The 16,664-nt window shown below is 38.4% G+C and overlaps 1 pseudogene across 1 annotated transcript; it reads right to left on the reverse strand.

Moving 5' to 3' along the window:
• Window positions 1-2,762: 2,762 nt before the first annotated feature.
• LOC309656096 (adiponectin receptor protein 1 pseudogene) lies at window positions 2,763-14,944 on the reverse strand (annotated as a pseudogene). The gene has a single exon. The product of its transcript is annotated as an adiponectin receptor protein 1 pseudogene (transcript).
• Between the last annotated feature and the right edge of the window lie 1,720 nt (window positions 14,945-16,664).

The raw sequence follows: 16,664 nt of genomic DNA on the forward strand, positions 1-16,664 counted from the left end.
AAGTTTACTGTAATTCTCATCTTTGTTCCTCTGTAAGTTATGTGCCTTTATTTATTATTTTAAAAACATTTTTTATTTCATATTGGAGTATAGTTGATTAACAATGTGTGTTTCAGGTGTACATCAAACTGATTCAGTTATGCATATACATGTATCTATTCTTTTTCAAATTCTTTTCCCATTTAGGTTATTACAGAGTATTGAGCAAGAGTTCCCTGTGCTATGCGGTAGGTCCTTGTTCATCATCTATTTTAAATATAGCAGTGTGTACATATCAATCCCAAACTCACAATCTATCCCTCCCTCCCACTCTTTCCCCTGGTAACCACAAGTTGGTTCTCTAAATCTGTGAGTCTGTTTCTGTTTTGTAAATAAGTTCATTTGTATCATCTTTTGTAGATTCTGCATATAAGCAATATCATATGATATTTGTCTGTGTATGTGCCTTTAGTCTTTGGCTTTTTTCAAGGTATTTTCTTTTTCTTCCCTTTTGAGTAGTTTGAATATGAAAAGTCTAAGTGTGCATGTGTTTTATATTTGTCCTGCCTAATGTTCACTGAGACTCTTGCATCTGTGTTTTGGAAAATCTCTAGCCACTATCTCTTCAAATATTTACTTTTCCTAGTTTCCTTTCCATCTGCTTTTAAGATTTTAATGACATAGATGCTAGGCTATTGATCTTGTCTCATAGCTCTGTATGCACTCCTCTGTTTTTGTTGTTTGTTTGTTTTGTTTTTTTCCTTTCCTGGTCTTTCCTGTTTGTGGCTCAGTCTGTTATTTCTCTTGATCTGTTTTCAAGTTCACTGATTGTTTTCTTTGCTGTATCAAGTCTACTGATGAATTTGTCAAAGGCATTCTTCATTTGTTTCCATGTTTTTCATTTCAAGCATGTGCATTTAAATCTTCCTTTTAGTTTCCTTTTTCTGCTGAAATTTCTTACCAGATCATGAATGTTCTCTGCCTTTTGCACTGAAGCCTTTTACGTACTTATCATAGTTATTTAAATTTTTCTGTGTTCTCATATTTAGGAAGTCTTGTTTTGTTGATTGTTTTGTCTCTTGAAAGTGATTTTTCTGCTTCCTCTTATGCATTTAATTTTTTGTTGAAAGCTGACATCTTGTATAGGAAAACAGAGATGGAGGGGAATAGATTTTTTTTGCCTAAAAATGAGTACACTTTTTTTTTTTGGCTAGGCCCCTGGTGCAAAGTGTGGAGTCAGTCAGGAATTGTAGTGTGTTTGGTTTATTTTGTTGCTATGATTATCCTCTGTACAACACAGACTTCAAATTCCTCTCTCAGTTCCTTGTGTTTAAGATGGGGGCTGGTTTGCCACAAGATTTTTCTCAATATTTGCTTTTTTCTCAGCTTTAGGTCTTCCCTTTGAACTTGTACATCAGATAGAGACTTTCTTTACCCTTTTGCCCCTTTCCAGGCAGAAGACTGCTGTTCCTCAATGCTTGCTAGTCTGGTGGTGGAGGCAGGAAGAGAAAGACATTCTTCATTGTTCTGGTTCAGCATCAATCTTAGGCAATGTGTCCCTGAATTCTGGTTGGGGGGCAGGAGGGCTTTCTCACTGATCCTCCCCTCTTTCCCCCAGTTGTAGTTTCCAGCCCAGAATTTATTTTTATTCACCCTCAGGGGTAGAGGGATTGTCCCTTTTTCTTCCTTCAGATACACCAGTACTATAAAGAGAACATCTCCACTAACCCTATAGGACAACAGGATTTGCTGCCCTTTACCCAGCAGTTTAAGACTTTTGTTCCATAAGGAAGATAAGGGAGAAGAATCTGGGCAGAGCATCATGCCTTTGGTGCAGTACTTTGGCATGTTTTAAATTTTTGTATCTGTTCTCTTTCACTCAGCAGTATGTTTGAAATACTTTAACGTTGTTTTGGGTATAGTTTGTTCATTATTATTGCTGAAGAGAATACAGTTTATCAGTGATCATTATACTGCTATTTATTTATCGATTCTATTGGATAGATTTTGTTAGATATTTGGGATGTTTCCAGTTTGGGTCTATTATGAATAGAGCTACTATATATATTCTTGTACATGAGTTTTGGTGAACATATATATCATACTTCTGTTGAGTATATTTATGAGGTACATTGCTGAATCAAATGCTATGCATATAATTGGGGGCTTTAGGAGGCCCTGCCTAACAATTTTCAGAGTCCTTATACTGATATACAGTCCTACTTGCAATGTAAGCAAGTTTCAGTTTCTCCAAATCTTTTCCAGCACTTGGAATTTTCTCTCCTTTTCATTTAGCCATTCTGGAGAATATTAAATTGTTTTAACTTTCCTCATAACTCATGAAATTGGCCAACTTTTCACATGTTGGCTATTTGGTTAGCCTCTTTTCTGAATTGCCTAATCAATTGTTTTATTCATATTTCCACAACTGGTATTTTGTTTGTATTTCTATTACTGGTGCAGAATACAGAGATCAGATGTGGACTATATATGTATGTCAACTGACTTAGGATTCTACAGTGTAGTGGATGGGGTGTCTTTTCAGTAAATGTGAGTGGTAGGATTATGGATGACTTTATTTTAATTCTTTTATCTTTTTATTTGTTTCTACATGTTCTACAATGAACATATATAACTTTAATCAGCAAAATGGTTTGAAAACTAAAAATTAAGTCTTGTCATGATGTAAATATTTTTTGTTGATATATATTGATATGGACACTCTAATTTTGATCCATGAATTGACTCAGTCAGCAACATGTTAAAATCTGGCTAGAGGCTTAGAATTTTTAAAATGACAAGAGGAGGAATTATGTATCTTTTATTCAGTATTCTTTCTACAGTGTTTGTGATAACATGAATACATGAATGAATGGGTAAATAATGACCTAGAGAAATCCCTTTTGTGTTTTTTTTCTTTGAATGCCAAGTGTCTTCTGTACTCTTTTATTATCATCATAGTCTTTGCATCAAGATACATAGCAATGATAGCAGGTTTCTTTTTAAAGCTTAGTATTAAATATCTTTCCCCACTTTAATTTTACATTACTCTGCCAAGAAAAAAATTAAAACTCAAGTTATTTGAAGCCTGGACATACTTCCATGATTAGCCGGGCTGTGTAAAAGTTGGTGGCTTTGTTCTTCCTGCTTTGTGAGCAGGTCCAGGCCCTAGAAAGATGGGACGAGGTTATAAGTATTTTTCAAAAGTGTGCTACAAAAACGGATGGCCTGTTATAAGCCAGGTTACAAAGTCAAGACTGGGGTGAGGGAGGGACAGTTTCTTCCAGAAACAGAATTTCTGAAGAGTCCCAGTCCATCATTTTCCCCAGAATGGTTGGAGGAGGGGTAAAATCTCAACATGAGCTTCAAAGCTATGTCTCTGTGAGGGGACAGTAGTTGCCTTAATGAGGGGGGCGCGGCTGCCCATCCCCACTGTTCTCAGCGAGGGAATGGAGAGTTTATTGCCCGGTGAGTGTGAAGTGGGCTGAAGCTCGGTTGGTACTGAATTCTCTAAGAGGTTTCTTCTAGAAACAGACAACTCAGACTCTTCCTCTCACTTCAGCAAAGAAGTTCTTTTAAAACCACTTGGCAAGCTCCTCCTGCGCCCTTGCAGGGCGGCTCAGAGGAAGGGGGAGTCAGTACAGCCCCTTTCCAGGCAATATCGGAACTCCTGAAGGTTGGAGACCCCGTAGAAATGGATGAAGGCGGCTGCCACCTCCAGGACGTGGAAGATCTGATGAGGCTGGAACTGTATGTCGAATTTTCCGGGGAAGAAGCGCTCAGGAACCCGCGTGGCATAAAGGCCAGCTCCGGTGATGTACGTCACAGCCATGAGGAAGAACCAGCCCATCCGGTCCGCCGTGGTGGCCTTGACGAAGCCCTCCGCGATTGTAAAGTGCATGGTGGGCACGGCACCACTCAAGCCAAGCCCCAGGAACACCCCTGCTCTTGTCTGCTGGTGCTTAGGAGAGGCAAACCGGTCCCACTGGGCCACAATGATGGCAGAGATGCCCAGGACACAGATGATGGGGAGGTAGATGAGCCGTGGCTATAGGGAGCAGTAGAAGGAGTAATAGAGTCAGGGGACAGAGCTCCCCATAATCAGCAGGGCAATCCCTGAATAATCCAGTTTGGAAAAGGGCTGGAAAATAATCCAGTTTGTTCACTGCTCTGAGTGACAACAGACGGTGTGAAAGAGCCAGGAGAAGCTGAGGCAGAGCACCGCGCCCAGGAAGAACATCGCGAACACCACCTTCTCCTGAAGGCGGGCCATGAAGTACATGTTTGGTCTGAGCATGGTCAGGATTCCCAGCAAGTGAAACGGCACAAAACCAAGCAGGTGGGTCCAGAAGTTGCCGGTCTCCGTGTGCATGCGGAAGATGCTCTTGAAGCAGGCCCGGAAGGAGGGCATGGGCGGCCTGCGGCCGTGCAGCAGGTAGTCCTTGCCCTTCAGCCAGTCGGGGAGCACGTCGTGCGGGACGACCCTCCAGCGCCCCTCGCAGACCTTACACACAACCTCCTCCTTCTTCTCCGTGCCATGGTGGGCTTGCAGGGGAAGTGTCCGCGCCCGCCCCTCCTCCTCCTCTTCCTGAAGCCCTGGGCATGCCTGCCCTTCTTCAGCTTTGCTTGGGCTGGTGACGCCCCGCTGGCCTTGCTCCTCTAGCGGGGGTCCCAGCTCAGCCAGCTCCACTGTGTCAGCCTCCCTGTTCCTGGCAGCAGCCCCATTGCCCTGGGCCACCACAGGTCCTTTGTGAGAAGACATCTACCTCCATGCCTTGGGGAAAGGGTGGGGTCTCTCAGCCCCAGGAGGCAGCGAGTTCCCTGTGATGAAAGACAGGCGGGGGACAAGCTCTGCTGGGGACTGCGGACCCCTCGCTACATCCCACGGAGCTGGAGGCGGCCTGCGGCCGAGCAGCCCGGATCCAAGAAATCCCCTTTTGTGATTAATAATCTCGATATTTACTACTCATAAGTACTATTACAATTTTTATTTTTAATGTATTGCTAAATCATTGGCTTCAGAACTATGTTAGCTTAATTGTAAAGCTAAATATATGGGTTATGTAATTTTTGAGGGCATTAACCGAAATGTTAGTTGTCTTCTTGGAAAGAAATTATATTCTCAGTCTTTCCAAATGTTATATTAAATAGTGTAACATTTTGAATAGAGGAGAGATTGATTTTTAATTTCTGACGGCTGATTGTTTTTATTATCTTTGTTCACCTCACTATGTTCCTATTAAAGATATGTTTTTGCCTTGTTTGGAATAGAATTTACTAGGATTCATGTTCAATATTATGTAGAGTTTAAAAGTAGTAAACTTTGAATGTCAATTTTACAAAATATGAAACTCCTTTACAACATTACTATTAAGGATAGGACGTACCTTTATAAATCTAATACAAATATTATGCAATTTTTAAGCAACATGTTGATATATCATAGGGGATGTTTACTATAATGTTCTCCCCAAAGTCAATTTAAAAAAACACTCAGTTTTTATATTAGAATATGAAAGGCCATGAGAAAAGTGGTTGGATTCGTTACTTATGAATTATCTAAATGGAACACATATATACCATCCCACCAAAACAATTTCATCTGACTTAGTTACTGTTAGAATAGCTTAAAATATAATTCACTAAATGATATGTCTGCAAACCCACTGATTGTAGACATTGTACTATGCAAAATGTAAAGCTAAAAGTAACTAATGCTCTTCAGAAGTATGGTAGCCTTTGCAAATTGTTTGGAGTTAATTTGTTTTGAGTAAACGGAAATTAGTCTGTTAAATGAAGCATATAAAAAAGGATTACAAAGGGGTAGGAGACTATCTCACCAGGATAGCTTAAAACCCACACATTTGTATGAGTCAGGAGAAATACGGTCCTTTAAAAATGATCTTATTCCTTCCAATTGCCTGAGCTTTGTGCCTCCTGATGTGATCCGGAGATTTGGCAAAGGAGAAACATATTTAGAATCTTACTCATTAGAATACTGAACTCATCCGTCAGTCTGATTGACAAGGTCTTAGACAAAGCATTTTGCCTGGCACACAACCTGTACTGAGATTTTCCTGTGGCTATAATGTAGCACACCTGACAGATGTTTGAGTCATTTAAAACAGCAGGAGGTACTCATAAACACCACAGACTGGCATTCAACATGATAGGGATTATTTTTCTTTTGTCTGCCTGAAGTTATATGGCCTATAATCAACAAAGGATTTAGGTATAACTAGCTAAAACATAGGGTGTGATATCATTTTTATGCAATATTTCTCTCACTATAAAGCTTACCAAGTGTCCTAGAAGCTGAGATACTTTTTGATACAAGTGAAACACATTTTATATGTTTCCCTTTTCATGATCAGAACTGGTTTAGAAAAGTGTCAAGGACATTATTTGCTCATGGATTAAAGATAATATATCACCTATTTATTTTCTTGATAGTTCCTTAATGATATAATGGGCTTTCCTAAATCCATGTTAATTTTTCACTTCAATCAACATGGTGGTGATGAAGTAGAACAACTACAAAGACACTTTTTCACAATTCCCAATAACAATGTGTCTGAATTAGAAAAAGAAAGGCAAAAATAAATATACACCATCTGTAGTTTAAAAAATTATATGTCCTAAGGGATGGAGATGGATGCTATTAATTTAAATGTCATGCTTGCACAGAATGAAGCATGGCAATTTTAAATTTGGCTTTATTAAAGTTTCTTTTTTAGCTCAAGTATCTCATTTGGTAAATAGCAATTGGAAGAAATGCTCACTGATAAAGTTTATTTAGGTGCTTTGGGGAGCAGTAACAGGCAGGGGGCACAATACTTTCAAAATAGCATTTTATTGCATTTACAAATTATTACATAATCAAAATAACCTTGCAGTCTACAACTACATAGGGACTTCAAAAATAGGGAAATTAACACTATCTTAAAGGAACAGATAAATACCATAATTGAACCATGGTGCTTCCCTGGCATATATAACACTTACTTTAGAAGTTGTTTTTGTAAGCATGAGTTTGTTGGGAAAAGATTCTGGTTCTGTTCTGCAGAGGTCATGGCTTTTTTTTGTTTGCTTTAGGGTTCAATGATTTGCTGGATACAGCTGCATGTGCAGATGCAGACACTGTTTCATCCTAGGAAATAAGCAGAGTTTAGTATTTATGTGTCAAGATAAGTCTGTAGAAGTTAATGAACACATTCTATAAGGCTATGCCCAAACACGAGGAATAGTTGGAATTCCAAAAAACACATATATCTCAGAAATGTCTAAATTAGTCAATTTATCTTTCCAGTGTTTTATTTATTCCTGTTGCTAGCTACAGTTTACTGTATTTTCCTAATACTCGTACTCTAACCCCTATATATCCAGGGTGATGACCCATACTGACATTTGATTTTTGGTCCATTGATGGTGATATTTTGAGCAAGATTTTTCTTAGCTAGCTTCAGGATTAGATGTTCTGCCCTGCTAGCTACTTTGGAAAGGAGCTTCTTAAGACCATTGTAATCTAATGGTCTTAGATTGGATATGTGTATCTTAGATATGTATATCTGTGCTTTTGTTTTCATTTTAAATAACTTCACTCAGAAGGGGAGAGAGCAGAGCTTTGAAATAATATAAATGAGACCTACACTGTGAGCACTGACTATATGCTAGTCCCCTCAAGTGGAAAGATTTTCCTTCAGATTTGAACTAAATTTCCATTTCCTTAGGGAAGCTTGACCTGACCTTTCTGACTAGCTCAAGTCCCCCTCTTATGTGCTTTCAAAATACCATGTAACACTCCTTTTTCATGAGTGTCACCATTGCAGTTTCACATTTATTTTTTGCTTATTTGATTAATATCTGTCTCTCCCACTAAACTCCAAGCTCCATAGTGATAGGGATTGTGTCTGTTTTTCTCATCCTTTTATCCTTGGTGCTTTGCATGTGATGGGGACTCAGTAAATGACTGTCGAACAAATGCATTTTATAAAGCACCTACTTGATATTATTTATATAATTTTAAAATGTTTAATTATAATTTTGAAATATTCTTAAAGCATACACTACTCTTCCAGCATTTTGGTGGTGTATATTGTAAGGTTTTGGCAGACCAGTAAATAACAGCCTCTTTCCCTCCCTACTGTGGAATCATTTGAGAGATGCATCCAAAATTCAGACATGGATTGGAGGACATGGCTTAAACGTGAGGCATGATTGTGTTACTAATTCCTCATCTTTGCTCATTTCAACCTCACCAGTCACAGTCAGGTTCCTACTTGGGAACAAAGTGGAAGAAAAATTATCTTTGATCAATGGATAACTAAGGAATGGGAAGCACCTCAAAGGGGAAAATGTTGGGAAAGGGTTTAGAGATGATTCAAGAGATCTTGAAGGTGGAGGAAGTAAGTGGGGGTGAGAACATTAACCCTCAGTGGTCATTTACTCTTTTCACCTGCAGATTAAAAAAACAAGAACCACTGAGCAAGAAGAGAAACTACATTCTCGCTCCATCTTCTTATGTTCAGGCTTTAAGTTAGAAGACTGAACTATCTGTGAATTATAAAATAACATACATCAACTGGAAGAATGAAATAAACTTCTCTGAACTTTGATATTTGAACCTTAAAAGTTTCAGATTCAGTCTTAACTTTTTCAGTATTACAGCAGATGACAACCTGTTCCCTCTTTTCTGCCATCCCCTCCCATGACATTGAAGTCATAATTATCAGCAAGCAATATATACACCAGGAACAGTGTTAATACTTTACATCTACAATCTTATTTTATCTGGGAGGGAGTAGAGTGTAGATGTTAAGAGCAGTGTAGCATAGAGATTAAGCCCCTGGTTAAATGATGCACTGTATAGAATGTGTTTAGTAGTACAGCACCTGATAATATAGTCCTCTATAAAATGTTAGTCACCATGATGACGATGATGATGATGATGATCACGATACCAAATGGAATTTCCCATTGTTCAGTTTACTGAATTATGGCTCAGTGCTGGCGTGTTCTCTTCTGTAACAGTCCCACTGTTCTGGGTGGTAAGAACCTCTTCTTTATCTTTTGGGAATCTTGGAATATTCTGGACTTTCAAAAGAGAGTACACATGAAGACAGTGGCAGTCTGCATGGAGCTCAGCAAAGACTCAGGTAGGCACCTCTTGACCAGAGACCCACACTGTTCAGTGAGGAGATGAACAGCTGGCATGACTTCTCTGTCTGGGCAAACATTAGTGCTCCCTGGTGCTGGCTTCAAAGATTAGGCCCTTGAAAGTGTTTCTGAGTCTCTGTATGCTGACCCCATTCCTCTCCACCCATGCCTCTTGCATTCATTCCCTCCACTTCCACTTTTGACTTCCACTAAAGTCTCACCCTGTCTGCCAACTTCCTCTATCCCTCCTCATAAGCTCAGGTGACTCATCTATTCTCCAAGGAGGTATGGGTAAGAATGATCTAGGTCTTCGTCTAGTCTCTCCAGATTTATTACCTTTGGCTGTAAAGAGCTCTTTTTCCTCCTCCATTTCCTCCTTCTCCTCTTCCTTCTTTATTCTAAAAAGCCTGTTCTGGAAGTTAAAATAAAAACAAAAACAAGCATGGATTATATCTTGATCTTTCTTTTCCTTTCACTTTAGAAATCATACTTCTCCCTAAAGCAATGTTGAAACCTTTTTCCTACTGGGGAAAAGTCATCACTTCCCCTTATGGAAGTGGGAAAAAGAAATTAACATGAAATGATATTCCAAGACATTATTTTTTTCAAAATAACACTATCAATTAAACACAGTTACTCCTAGTTTGTAAACAAACAAACAAACCCTAATACACTGACAATGCAAGTTTCTTGCTCATGGTCACAGCCAGAACTAAGCCCAGGAACTCTGGCTTCAGAGTACATAACAGAGTGTTTCTCCAAAGAAGAAGCACTAAAATGCTCTCCCTTGCCTCAGAACCTTTGCACATACTGCTTTCTTTTCCCACAGCCTGGCTAACCCCTACTATAGTGGTCTGCAAACGGGCTGACATGTTGTGTATCCCAGGGTTTGAATGGAGCGATTCACTGAAATGTGGGAAGAAAATATTACCACTTCAATTTCTGTATTTCTGTCTACAAAGTAGAAATAAGTAAAACTTTTTAAATGTGTATTCTGACTCAACACTGGTGTTCTCGGTGCCCTTGAGGATTTTTAGAAGGAGAGGACGTTCCACAGTGGGGGGAGAGCATGGCAAAGCCCTCACTCTTGTTCATACAGTGTGTGGTACAAAATGTTTTACAGTTTATCCATGCCCAGTTAAGTGGATTTGTGGCTGTACTCTCTCATTCTAAATAAACCAATCCTCACAAAATGGGCAAAGGTCATAAGAATTTTCCTGAAAAAAAAAACCCCAAGACTGAAGACAAAACTATTATTCCAAGCACAAGCAAATGACAGGAAAAGAACAAAGCTGCCATGTCACCTGTTGTGAGTATGAGCAAAGTAAGTTGACACATAGAAAGCATCTGAGACAATAAATTAATACATATTCACCATGCGTCACCAGAGACTGAGCTGTGATGGAACTGGGTTCCAGTAAACAGGCATCACTCTGCACCTTCACATCATCCTTCAAAAGCTAAGGCTGGTGCTCTCCTCTGCTCTGAGTGCTGTCCTGGCTTCTCAGTGGACTCACTCTTCAGCATAGTGAACACTTCCTCCAGTCACCTCTGTCCAAAGCCCCAGTAAGACAGCAAGAATGAGCAAGAATTTCCTTCTCTCACACTCAGTAAGGGGTCTAGGTCCAGCGTTCCTTGCCCTGTCTACTTCAGTCCTTCCTGTTTTTAGGCAGACCACAAAATGGATAGCTGATGGGTAAGAGAGGTGGTGAGGGTTGGAAGGGTTAAAGGGAGAAAGTGGACTCAAAGTCTCTCTGACGCAGCCCTCATTACCCCCTTTAACAACGATCACGTGTGGAATGGCAGTGGTAGTCTTTGGCAGCCTTGCGTGCTGGCAGCGCAGGGTCACCTTATGACGTGGCAGTGGAGAGCAAGGACAAAGGCAGTGCCAGCCAGGAAGCTGTCACAGGAATCCAGGCTGGGCTAAAGGTGACCTCGAACAAAGTAGAGACCATGGACGTATTTGAGAAATGAAGGAGATAGAAAGTAAAGATTTGAGTTGTAGATAATCTCATGTTTCTGGCTTAGATAGTTGCAGACTTGGTGATGCCATTAAGAGAGGGGTCGCTGAAAAAGAGGGACACATTTGTAGGGTAAAAAAAGATGAATATAAGGTAAGAATTAGTCACTTTATGATTCCACACTAAATTCAGGTCTCAACACATGATCAGGCAATCAGTGTTCACTGGTAACCTTTGTGTATTTTCTTGCTGAGGCCTAGACCACATTCTCCATGGTGATACCACGCACCATTCACTGCTCTCCTCAAACCTGTGTCTGAACACTGCCTGCTCCTGCTCCTTCCACCCTCAGAATCATCCCAGAGACAGAGTGCTGTCTCCACGTCTCAGAGAAAACAGAGCAATCAGGCCAAGAGTCCTCCACCCTCTCTACCGTTTCTCTCATCCCCACTTCCAGTTATTTCCCCATCTGTTTGCTTCTAGACTATCTTTGAGTCCCTCCATTTCTCTCTCTTTCCCACTATCACCAGCCTACTCCATGTTGTTATTGTCTCCTACCTTGATTTTTCTAACAACCTCCTCCCATGACCTCTGTTTCCTCTCTTGGCTCTCTGCATTCTATCCTCAACATTGAAACCAGAGTGATCTTTCAAAACTGCCCATCAAATGATGTCAGCCTCTGCTTAACACCCCCAGTGACTGATTAGCCCGACTTCATGATGCAGCTGTGTCTTCTCTAGCATTGCCTCTTGTCACGTTTCCCTGTTCTCTTCACACTGATTCAATTCTTAAGATGCATCACATTTCTTAGTCTTTAGATATTTGCATATGCATCCCATCTGATGTGAATTATTATTTGCTTTTCATTTATATCATTATTATTTTTAAATGTTGAGTCTTATAGTTTTTATTTAAATATAACTTGCTGCTGGAAGTTTCCCTGACTCCCACTCTTCTCTCAAATATGGAGTAGATTCCCTCCTATGTGCCCCCAGTTCATCTCGTACTTCCCCTATTATGGTACATGTACTGGAGCTTCATAATTTTCTATTTGTCATAATCCCAGACTACAATATGTCAAGTCATGCTCCATTTCTGTTTTGTAACCAATATCTCTTAGTGCCCGATAGAGATCCGATTATATAGTAGATGCTCTGTTAATACTTTCTAATGGGATTGAATGTTGAACGATTTGTACGGTGTTATTCTATAAACGTAAACAATTCTGAATGTGTATTATAAATAATTTAAGTTAAATGAAGAGCTTGACAGTTTTATCAATGTAAATGGCTAATCTTGATAATTTGACCCATTGGGATCTTGCTTTTGCCCATCTAGAGTATTTTGACAATTATTTAAAATAATGTGTTAATGAAGATAACATCTTCAAATTGCAGTCTTACCATCTTTTCTGAACCTGTAACAATATATTGAGATCTGAGAAAGCCTGAATTTCTGAAACTTAGATTAATACAAATACATCTCCTTCAAATTATATTTACTTATGAGTATTATAATGTTCTAAAAGTAGACTGTTTTCTCCTTAGCTGTGACTAGTCATTTATCATTTTTCATCTGCAGAGCATGGTTCTCCATGCTGTTAATTATCATTTTCTATAATTTCTGTATAACTGAATATCATCCCTATTCTCTCTAGGTCACTTTGAATTCTGCTGTTATCTTTTAAAACCTTCTTATTGAAGCCATCCTGCACATGGCCATCAGAATAATCTTCTTAATATATTCAGTGAATTTCTTTCAGTACCTACAGAGCTTGGTTTCAAAATTTAATGCAGGATAAATTTTCCTTCCAAATAAACACTTGTAGAATCATTTTATAAATCAGATGTGTGTAGATGTGGATGGGTGCTTGGCAAGTAGCCATCCCTGGACGAAAAAGGAGATACTAGTTTTAGGAACAGGAGAGTCAGGAAGAGAGACAAATGAGCCACAGTGTTTATAGAGTTAAGGCAGGGGAGATTTGAGCAAGAATCATGAGATATGAAACTCTGGGGAAGGACAAGGATAAAGCTAATTTTCAAGATATTTTGTGGTATTATGCAATGTAGGACTCTCATTCTTCACTATTTCTTTAAGAAAAATTAATGTGTTGAACCAACATTTCACGGGATATGGATTACACCTCTCACTACCAAAAATACATGTTGAAGCTCCAGTCTCAAGATCAGTAACAAAAGCAGCCACCCAGAAAGTATCTTTATTTTTGTCATTCATCTTCTCTTGAATATTCAGTAGAGGCAGTTATTCCCTCGCATGAATGGAAGTTCAGGCAGGTCCATGATTTTCAGATCTTTTTTTGGAAAAAATTATGATCATTTTAAATTTCAAATATAGCTATTATCCTGTAATTAAAAGTACCTAGTACCATGTTATAATCAAACTTCGAATCTGACTTAAAGTTAAATTTCTCCCCAGTTGGGGTCTTTTGCAGATACAAAGTTTAAGAAGGGGGCTTGCTCCTTTTTCTCTCTTTCTAAGCCTTTGTTTTCACCCTTCCTTTCCTATTTTACTGACTTTCCCAACCCTGATGAGGCAGGGGAAGAAAGGGTGGGAAAGGGAAGCAGGGAGGAAATAAGACTTTATTATTTTAAGCAACAGTTTGGTGTGGTTACACAACAGTAGATAACTGATACACACATCTAGGTGATTTTGCTGTTTAGGACCTAGAAGAATCACATGTCCATGTGCATACTTTGTCCTGACAAATTTTGGGAATGCAGGCTGAATTCCATGCAACTACCTCTTCTTCCAGATGATCTGTCTCTTCCCTTCTAGATTTTCCAGACAAGAGCTGGGTGCCAGTCTATCATATCCTCCTAAGGAAAGGGGCATATCTGTCTCCTCAGAGTTGTTGTGGAAACTTCTCTCATTAGACTTTGGTTTAGGACATATTATCCTATTTCTCCCATTTCTCCAAAGAAATCATTTTCAAATTGTTTTTTTCCCCAATGGAGATAAAAGATATAGTATTGTATATGTGGCTTTTGACTACTGGTTTATAATCCTTATCTATAATTCTGAAATCTAAGAAGTTGTAAAAAAAAATAATGAACAAACATCTCTCTCTCTATATATGTATCTACTATATATATCTCTCTTTATATGTCTGTATATATAAATATATATAGATATAGATGTCTATCTATCTTGTATATTTATTTGAAAGTAATACCTCTCTTAAACTAACATGATGCTATTTATAATCTTATCCCACTTGGTGGGAATATGCATACATTTTGCTGCAGAAATATTTATATATAGTATCCACTGAGGGTATTATATAATATCCAGTGTACTATCTCTCTAAAACTAAAAAATTAAATTACGAAATATATATTTGTAATAGTTAATTTTATGCGTCAGCTTGACTGGATCATGGGGTGTCCACATATTTGGCTAAACATTATTTCTGGGTGTGTCTGTGAGGGAGTTTCTGGGTGAAATTAGCATTTGAATTGGTAGACTGAGTAAAGCAGATTGCCCTCCCGGATTTGGGTGGGCATCATCCAATCCTTTGAGGGCTTGAATAGAAAAAAAATGTGGAGGAAGAGAGAATTTGTTCACTTTGGCTGACTACTTGAGCTGAACATCAGTATTCTCCTGCACTTGGACCAGGCCTTGTACTGTGGCTACCCGGGTTCTCAGGCCTTCAGGCTTGAACTGAAACTACCACTGGCTTCCCTGGGCCTCCAGCTTGCAGACGGCAGATGATGGGATTTCTCAGCCCCCATAGTCACATGAGCCTATTCTGTATAATAAATTCTTTTCTCTATCCTTCCCTTCCTTCTTCTCTTTCTCTCATATATATATATATATCTCATATATATATATATCATATATATATATATATACACACACACACACACATATATAGTCTATCCTGTCCTGTTGGTTCTGTTTCCTCTGGAGAACCCTGACTAATACAACATCCTTCCTGAAATATTTCAGAAAAGAGGCTCTGCAGCTCTACAGAAGCAACTTTCTTTCTATGAATCTTTGCATCCTGATTGAACACCTCATTTTGGTGTCTGATATCTATTGTCTTGCTGGTCAAAATGCCCATTTTAACATTTTGTTACATATAGATTAACATTTTTCTTCAAGTTACTAGCATTGGATTTATATTTCTTTTAGAAGAGTTACCATGTATGTGGCAGGATACAAAAAGACCAGTTTTATTAGACATGGTATAGGCATGATTTATTTTCTCAAAGAAATTATCTTCTTAAGGGATCAATATACTTCTTTGTATCTCTTTTACCTCTTAGCCTATTCCCCCCCCCCAAGATGTTAAATAAAAATTGTCAATCAGATTAGGGTTAGTCCTCCTAATTCATGCTGGGGGTGAGTCAGTGGGTTCATACTGCTCAGTGGACCTGCTCCAGGGGCCTTTGGTAAGGTTGAGGCAGTATCTATGAGTCTCAGGGTTCTTGAATGCACCTAATCTAGTGGATGCTTTCTTTTACTCTGTATTAAATACTGAAATTCATGATTTTCCCTGAAGAAAAAATCGACACCGATTGTATGAAATACATAGATGTTTTGGAATTTTTGCATAACTTAAGCTTTTCCCCATTAGCATCACGTAGCCACAGCCACTGTTTATTTCATGAAATTAATTTCTATGCCTTATTCCACAATCTAAAGTTATTATTATAATTTTAAATAAAGATAATAATGGATCCATACTTAGGTACGAACCTCTCACTGAACTTTGCAAACATTTTACATTAGCATTTTTTTTCACATCTTTTTGTTACAATTTTTTAAAAAATTGGCTGTATCTCCCATTAGACTGTAAGGTGTTTGGGGGTGCATTTAACTTTTCTTAATAGCTTTCTCACATAACAGGTGTTTGATATTTATTAGAAATAAATACTCTATATCCTGAGCTGCTCTAATTCAGCTCCACATGGAGAAAAATATCTTGCTTCTATTCACTTTCCCTTCCCAACTTAGGCACACATCCAACACTATCTTCTGCCTTATCTATGTTTAGTTTAATTATCTTTTAATTTTTAAGTAGAGCTTTCCAGTTTTCAAAATTTCATATATGTCATCTCATGTGACCCTCACGTCAGTGAGACAGATTCACACAGAAGGAAAGGTATCAACCACTAAGTAATTTTCATTAAGTCATAGAGATATTGAATATAAAGGAAAAGCTAGAGATCAGTGTTTTCAGTACCATTACGTTACTTTACAAAGCATGTCTCATTATCTTATACCCACAAAGGTTCCTGTTCCTGTTATTTTTTTCTGCCCCAGATCATGAAGGTGATTACAAAGAAGTGTGTCATCGAAATGCATTTTTACTTGGTTTATGAATTTTTGTGTAAACATTAAAAAAATTAATACACTGGAATATGTGTTCCATAAATATTTTCTCTACTTCACTACTAATGAAGTTGAAATTTAAATTTAATAGATATAGAAAATATGTAATTTACTTGTGAACCAAGTAGGATGGCTTTGTGAGAATCCTTTAAATAAACAGTTTAGCGGAATATGTTTAAAAATCTTTTGGAGACTCTTCAAAATACTAAA

Source organism: Balaenoptera physalus (genome assembly GCF_965194825.1).
Source record: "Balaenoptera physalus genome assembly, chromosome: 2".
Classification (NCBI taxonomy): Eukaryota; Metazoa; Chordata; class Mammalia; order Artiodactyla; family Balaenopteridae; genus Balaenoptera; species Balaenoptera physalus.